The following is a 7,220-nucleotide window of genomic DNA, read 5'->3' on the forward strand; positions in this document are numbered from 1 at the left end:
GAGTGCCATTCTGGATGCAATGAAACTCATGCACTCCCCACCTGTTGACTCTTGTTCAGAATATGATCCTAATGACTCTTGTTCAAAATTGCCACATATAGAGAGACATCATGGAATTGCATTTCTTTGGGTGCTGTGATTCATCATGAGTGGGCAACCAACATTGTATGCAATGAAGCGGAACCTCAAGAATATGCTTCCTCTTCTGTACTTTAACACGTTCCTCTTTGTTTATTCTGTATTTAGTACGTACAATATGTTCCTTGTCAGGAAGGGGCGCAGGGACATCTGCAGTCAACAGCTGATAGAGTTGGCATGTACGTGATCGATAGGCTTTCAATTACTAGTGGCAATACAACACTGTATTTTCAAGCCAGTTCCACTTTCCCGACTTATATATCGTGGTTATGGTGTACCCCTGTTATGTACACTATGATCTGCCTAGTTGTTGTGTGCTCTTGTTATCATGGTTTGGCAATAAACTCTCTATACAATATATTATGAACCTATCATCTGCCAACTAGGGCTGGAATTCGAGCCGAGTCGAGCCATCTCGGCTCGACTCGCTAGAGCTCGTTTCGTTAACGAGCTAGCTCGACTCGACTCGTTACTATAACAAGCTCAAACCCAAGATTGGCTCGACTCATATAACTCGCAAGCTGCTCGTTTAGCTTGTTAAGCTCGTTTAAGATATAAACATAAAGCCCTCAAATATGATAAAAATGATTATGTATATATTAAACATATATCACTATACAATTGTAATTTTCTTGTAACGCGTGAGTCTCCTAGGAGGCTAGGCCTTCAACTGCTCGGCCTTGGGTTGTGCGCCTGGGACGTAGGTAGTTTAGTGGCTGATCTTTCTTTGTATTAGGAGTGCCTGATCTATTGTATCGAGCCTAACGAGTTACACGAGTACTCGTGAGATTGCCTCGTTTAACTTGGTCTATAAACGATCTTAAACTAAAGCTCGGATCGACTCGTTATTCTTCGAGTTCGAGTCGATTCGAGCCGAGTCACGAGCTACTTGTTTAGCTCGCGAGCTTCGAGCTTTTTTCCAGCCCTACTGCCAACTATCCTTACTTCTGGAGCCTATTTTTTGTGTACTTGTGCCAGAATTATATAAATGCATGCACCATATTACAGCACACATGAGCTCTCTCATCAGAATCCAGTGATAGCACACAAGTGTTTACAGGGGCGCCCCTATATTAGAATATCATCTGCATTACAAAGATAATCTCACAACTATTTATGTTTTCATGGTTCTCATATATTATACGCAATTACAGTGAATATCAGAATCCGCGCGTCAGAAGAATATTGTGGAACACTGCAATGACTTACAAAATTGGCACCAAGGCATTGAGTGCCATTTTGGATGCAATGAAACTCATACGCTCCCCACCTGTAGATTCTTGTTCAGAATATGATCCTAATGACTATTCTAACCTCGAGGAGTCAAAGGCAGATGGCCTGTCATGTTCACCCATCAAGGTGACTGTTATAATTTGGCAAGGTTTTATTGATTGCGCGTATCTTGCATATGTTGTCTTGCATTTCTTCTACTTTGTTGCACCGCCATCTGCTTAGTTTACACATCATATATGCCGAGATGCCATGCCCATCCATTATCAATACATATTCCATCTTTCATCATACCATGTTTTTTCACTCAAATTCTATTCTTGTGCATCAGACATCAAAAAGGAAGAGGGTGATTGCCGAACCTGAAGGAGCACCATCAAAGTCCTTGAAAAACGTGGTTGTGCCGGAGAAATCAGACAACACCCCACTTATATTGGTTGTACAACCAGTGACACAAAACGTAGGACTGACTCCAGCAGACTGTACCCATACTTCACTGGCCACACCACTAGCCCCACCACACAAGACCTGCACTCCAGCAAAAGGTATGCCGATTTCAGTTGCCATAGCACTAGTCGTACCACAGAAAAATCCCACTCCAGCAAAAAGTACAGCAAGTCCACCGGCCGAAGACCTATCCCAACTGCAGAGACGGCCAATTCCTGCAGATTGGAATACCATTCCAGTTATTCCCAGTTTAAAAGACAATGCTTTCAATGTTGTTAGGGACTACATGCACATATTCCCATCATGGGAAGATTATAGTGAAGACAAACACAATTTTCACGTCTTCCTGTCCCATTTACGTGTAAGTGTTATTATTTATGGTGATTATTTTCCTGTTTTTTGCTGATTGAACACATCAATGATTTATACATTGCATTGTTGTAAGTAGGCGAGGGTCAATCTGGATGGTCATGACGAGCAAAGCTTGCTTGCGCTTTTCAAGGAAGCATTGCAGCAGTATCAGTGTTACCTGAGGAAATCACACTTTGATGGCAAGTCTATAAACGAATTTCCGGTGAAGTCTCCTGTGCTAAATTTTAGATTACATTGAATGGAAAAACCTTGCATGCACTGGTCTCGTTCCGAGGATGAGGTACTGTCTATGATATCTGTCACACCCTAGCTAGTCATGCATTAGAGTGTTGCATCATGTTTACTCTTTCATCAGAAACTTGAAATGGGGATCTGTGAAACCCTCAGAATCATTTTGAAAATGACCCAAATAAAAATTTCTCCAAAAGGGTCCAAGAAAATGCTCATGTTGATCTCTGAAAATATTGGACAGAGATAAAAATCAAACCAATATTTTTAGTGGCTCATGGACATTTATTTTGGGCATTTGGAATTAATGCATAAATATTTGATTTGGAATTATATTTCTATATATATTAATATATGTCCAAATATTATGCCAATTATAAAGGAGCTCTGGAATAATATATCTAGCCCCTGAAAAATTTGGCATAAGTTAAATAAATGATTTAATATATTATTTAAATCAGAACAAATGTCAGAAATTAGAAAACAGAAAAAATAAAAGGGAGAAGCTTACCTGGGCTCCTCCACTGTGCAGCCCATCCAGCTGGCCGGCCCAGCCAGCAGGCGGCCCAGCCCGCCTCCCTCCTCTGTCGTCTTCGTCCCGACAGAGGGAGGGGAGTGTGGCCGGCGCGCGCGCCCGCCACCGCGCCACGCCACCTCTCTCCCTGCTTGCCTGCCCTCCCCTCCTCGCTCGATGCCCCGGACGACGCCACGCCTCCCCCCCTGCTCTCTCTCACTCTCCCCGGCTCTCCCCTCCTCTCCCTCGCTCTCTCTCTCACACGGCCGAACACCACCGTCGCCGCCGTTCGCCATAGCAGCCATCTCCGGCCACCCCTCGCTCCCCCGACTAGCTCAGAAGCTCCGCCACAACCCCCTCTTCTTCCCCACCGCTCCACAGGCCTCCGGAAGCCCTGCATCGCCGCCATGTCGCCGTTCCCCTCTTCGGGCTCCGACCATCATCGCCGTCGAATTCGCCGTCTCCAGCGCGTCCCCGAGCCCGCTTCGACGCCCACTGCAACCGCGGTGAGCCCCCGAGTCGTTTCCCCCTTCTTCCCGGGTCTCTTTCGACCTCTAGGCCTTAGCCCCACCTTGGCCGAGAGCTCCACGCCGCCGGCGATGTCACCGTCGTGGCCACGGTCACCGTAGCGCCCAACCGAGCACACTATCGTGCTCCACGCCTCACTAGGAGCACGCAGCACGCACCAACGCCTCCCCAAACCCCCTGCAACGCCGACTCCGACCGCACCCGAACTCCGGCCGCCGCTCACGAGCTCGCCGTTGACGGTACCGGCCACCCCAGGCTCGGCCACCACCACCGTTCGACGCGCGGGAGCAAGAGCTCTCCAACGAGCCCAAGAACGGCCTCGCCCGTGCCCTGTAGCGCGATCCCGCATCGCGCCGCCGTCTCGGGCCTCGCCGGCGTCGTGTCGCCGGTGGGTTTGACCCACCTTGACCACGGCAGGAACCCCCCCTGAGTCCCTGACAGGTGGGCCCAGCCCTGTAGCTAATTAGGATTAGCGCTAACCACTGTTAGTTAGCCCCCTGACACTGACCAGTGGGCCCCAGCGCCACTAATTAGTAATTAGGATTAAACTAACTCTGTTTAACCCCCCTGTCACTGACGTGTGGGCCCCACACGTCAGGTTTGACTCCAGCCAGCCGCAGTTGACCACTGACGTCATGCTGACGTCATGCTGGCGCAATAATTATATTTCTGGATTTAATTTAAATCAGGAAATTCCAGAATATTATTTAAACTTCAAAAATTCATAACTTTTATTCTGTAACTCCAAATTGGACAAATTATATATGAAAAATGATCAGAAAAATCCAATCTATCCATCTGTACTATTTTCATGCATGATCAAACAAGTTAAATTGATGTTTCAAGCAGAACAAGGAAAAGCACTTTAAAAGGCCATATTTGAATTTGAAATTTGAATCCTTGATTCAAATTTGTTCAAATCCTTCTGGTTTTAGTTGCATTAGCCCAACACACTCATATTGCCATGTTTCATGCATGCATCATATTGTTGCACATTGTTTGGTGATGGTTGTGTATCGGTGTCCTTTGCGACAGGTTCTGCCTCCGAGGAGTACCGTGATTACCCTAACGAAGAACCGTATCAGTGCATCGACCCATCAGGCAAGCAACCAACCATTTGATCATATCGATACAATCCCATGTTCTCGCTCCTGCTCTTTTTTACTGCATTAAGACAACGCGTTTCAAACTGCTGTGTGCTACGGTAGTTGAACCCATTTCCTCTGCATGACCTGTCATTGCCACAGTAACTAGATGAAACCCACTAGCATGTGTAGGAGTTGATTGAGCCATATGTATGTGTTGTTCCTACCTTGCTATGCCTGCTATGCTTAGAGTCGTGTCAGGTATGGTTCATCTGGGTGATGGGCTAGAGTGAAACGATTATGTCGGTAATAAGAGTGGTGAGGTGAACACGATTTGGTAAAGGTATCGATGAGAGGCCATGTAGGAGTACATGGTGGGTTGTTTCATTGAAGCCGACCTTAAGCACTGAGATCTGTATGCGTGATTTAAGATACAGCTACTACCATGCATTGGGCCCTGAAATATGACCCCGCTCGACTTCTTATTCACCCTAGCTCTCTGTCCAGGAGTTGCAAGTAGTTTCTGGTGTTTGTAGTCTACTGGAGGCCGTGGACAGCGCTGACCGTAGGGGTGGGCTGTGATGTGGTAGGTACGTGGCACGGTGTACTGAATACCCGTTAGGTATCTCGGGAACCCTGTTCACATCGTTCGGGGCCGTATGGGAAACTTCGGCCGGACTCCATGCGGATGGAACCTGAATAGGCGATAAACCTGGACTAGAGGCTTAAGTGTTTAGGTAGGTCGTGGTCTACACCCACGTCGGCTTTCGCTTGAAGTCTGCCGAGCACATGTCGTGTGCAGACGCTAAGTGGTGGAAACATGTATGAAGAAGTACACCCCTGCAGGGTTATCATAATCTATTCGAATAGCCGCGTCCGCGGTAAAGGACTACTTGGTTGCCTATACAGTTCATAGACAAGTAAATGGAAACTGTTAAAAGCCTCAAGATAAGTGTGAGTGCCGAGGATGGCTCTTCCGTAGGAAGACGGAGGTGGATCCTCGGTAGTGTATTGAAGTGGTGAGTAGTGGACTCGTGTGCGCAAAACCATTTCAAGTTGGAGTATCGTAGGATAGCCTAGCCAAGAGTCAAAGCTGGCTTGCTGCAATAACTCCACCAACCCTTCTTGATACCAAGCATGTATGTAGGATCTGATGTAAGTCTGGCTGGGTACCTTTGTACTCATGTTGCTATAATTTACATTTTTACAGAAGACGCTGCAACCCCTTCTAATGGGTTCTATGTAGACGTTGACATCAACGAGTAGGCTAAAGACCCAGGTGGTGACCCTGAGCTTGTGAAGGACCACGTAGTATAGCTAGGCTTTCCAAGCCTCTTTTATTTTATTAGTTGTCTGTACTCAGACAAGTTACTTCCGCTGCTGGTTTGTATGACTGTATGACTTGTATGTTGGGTCGTGAGACCCATACCTTTGTGTATGTTATGTATGGCTCCCTGAGCCATAAATAAAGTACTTGTGTCGTAGAGTCATGTTGTGATGCTTCGTTGTATTTGCACATATCGAGCATATTGTGTGTATGATTGAAATGCTTGGTATGTGTGGGATCTGACTATCTAGTTGTTTATCTTTAGTAGCCTCTCTTACCGGGAAATGTCTCCTAGTGTTACCGCTGAGCCATGGTAGCTTGCTACTGCTCTGGAACACTTAGGCTGGCCGGCATGTGTCCTTCTTCGTTCCTGTGTCTGTCCCTTCGGGGAAATGTCACGCTTTGAGTACCGGAGTCCTGTTAGCCCGCTACAGCCCGGTTTACCGGAGTCCTGCTAGCCCAGTGCTACAGCCCGGACCCATTTGCTGATGATCGAAACGTTCGAAGCTGGGTCATGGATGCCTGTCCCTGTAAATCTGTGCCACTTTGGGTTTACGACTAGTCATGTCAGCCCGGGCTCTTTATCATATGGATGCTAGCGACACTATCATATACGTGAGCCAAAATGCGCAAACGGTCCCGGGCAAAGGTAAGGCGACACCCGTGGGGATACCGTGCGTGAGGCCGCAAGGTGATATGAGGTGTTACCGGCTAGATCAATGTGACATCGAGTCGGGTTCCTGACAATATCGCATGACAATTTGAACTTCTACTTTTCCGCATGTGCCTTACGGATCTTTTTTGCAGGAAATCTGCTCGAAAAAGAATTCCAGTTTGAAAAGAACGACATGATATCGCAAATAGGTTGCCCGCTGCTTTGCTCTTGTTAGTACCTGTTGTCCTGTATCACTGTACTTGCATACATACCTGGTTCATTATGTGACAGCAGTATGCATGATAGCTTGCTTATCAATTGTTCGCTCCAAATTATCTGATCTGTATGAATGGTTACATTAGTGTAGAATATATCTAATGCCAATGAATTTTTTAGCTCTGCATTGTTCTCGTAAGTACATGTTGTCCTTTATCAGTGTACTTATATTGATAGGTAGTTGTTCATGTACCATCGCTCTGCAGCTTATTTTCCTTTGCCCTCCATTTTCTACACATCAGATCTATATTTACTCTTACCATAAGGTTGGATAACACCGATGGTACTGAAGAAGTTTAGCTCTGCATTGCTCTTGGCTGTACCTTTTGCCTGTATCACTGTACTTACATTTATCGCTACTTGGTTATGTAGCATCACTCTGCATCTTATCTTAAATATTCTCCATTTTTTCTTATATTG

Source organism: Triticum dicoccoides, chromosome 5B, assembly GCF_002162155.2.
Source record: "Triticum dicoccoides isolate Atlit2015 ecotype Zavitan chromosome 5B, WEW_v2.0, whole genome shotgun sequence".
Classification (NCBI taxonomy): domain Eukaryota; kingdom Viridiplantae; phylum Streptophyta; class Magnoliopsida; order Poales; family Poaceae; genus Triticum; species Triticum dicoccoides.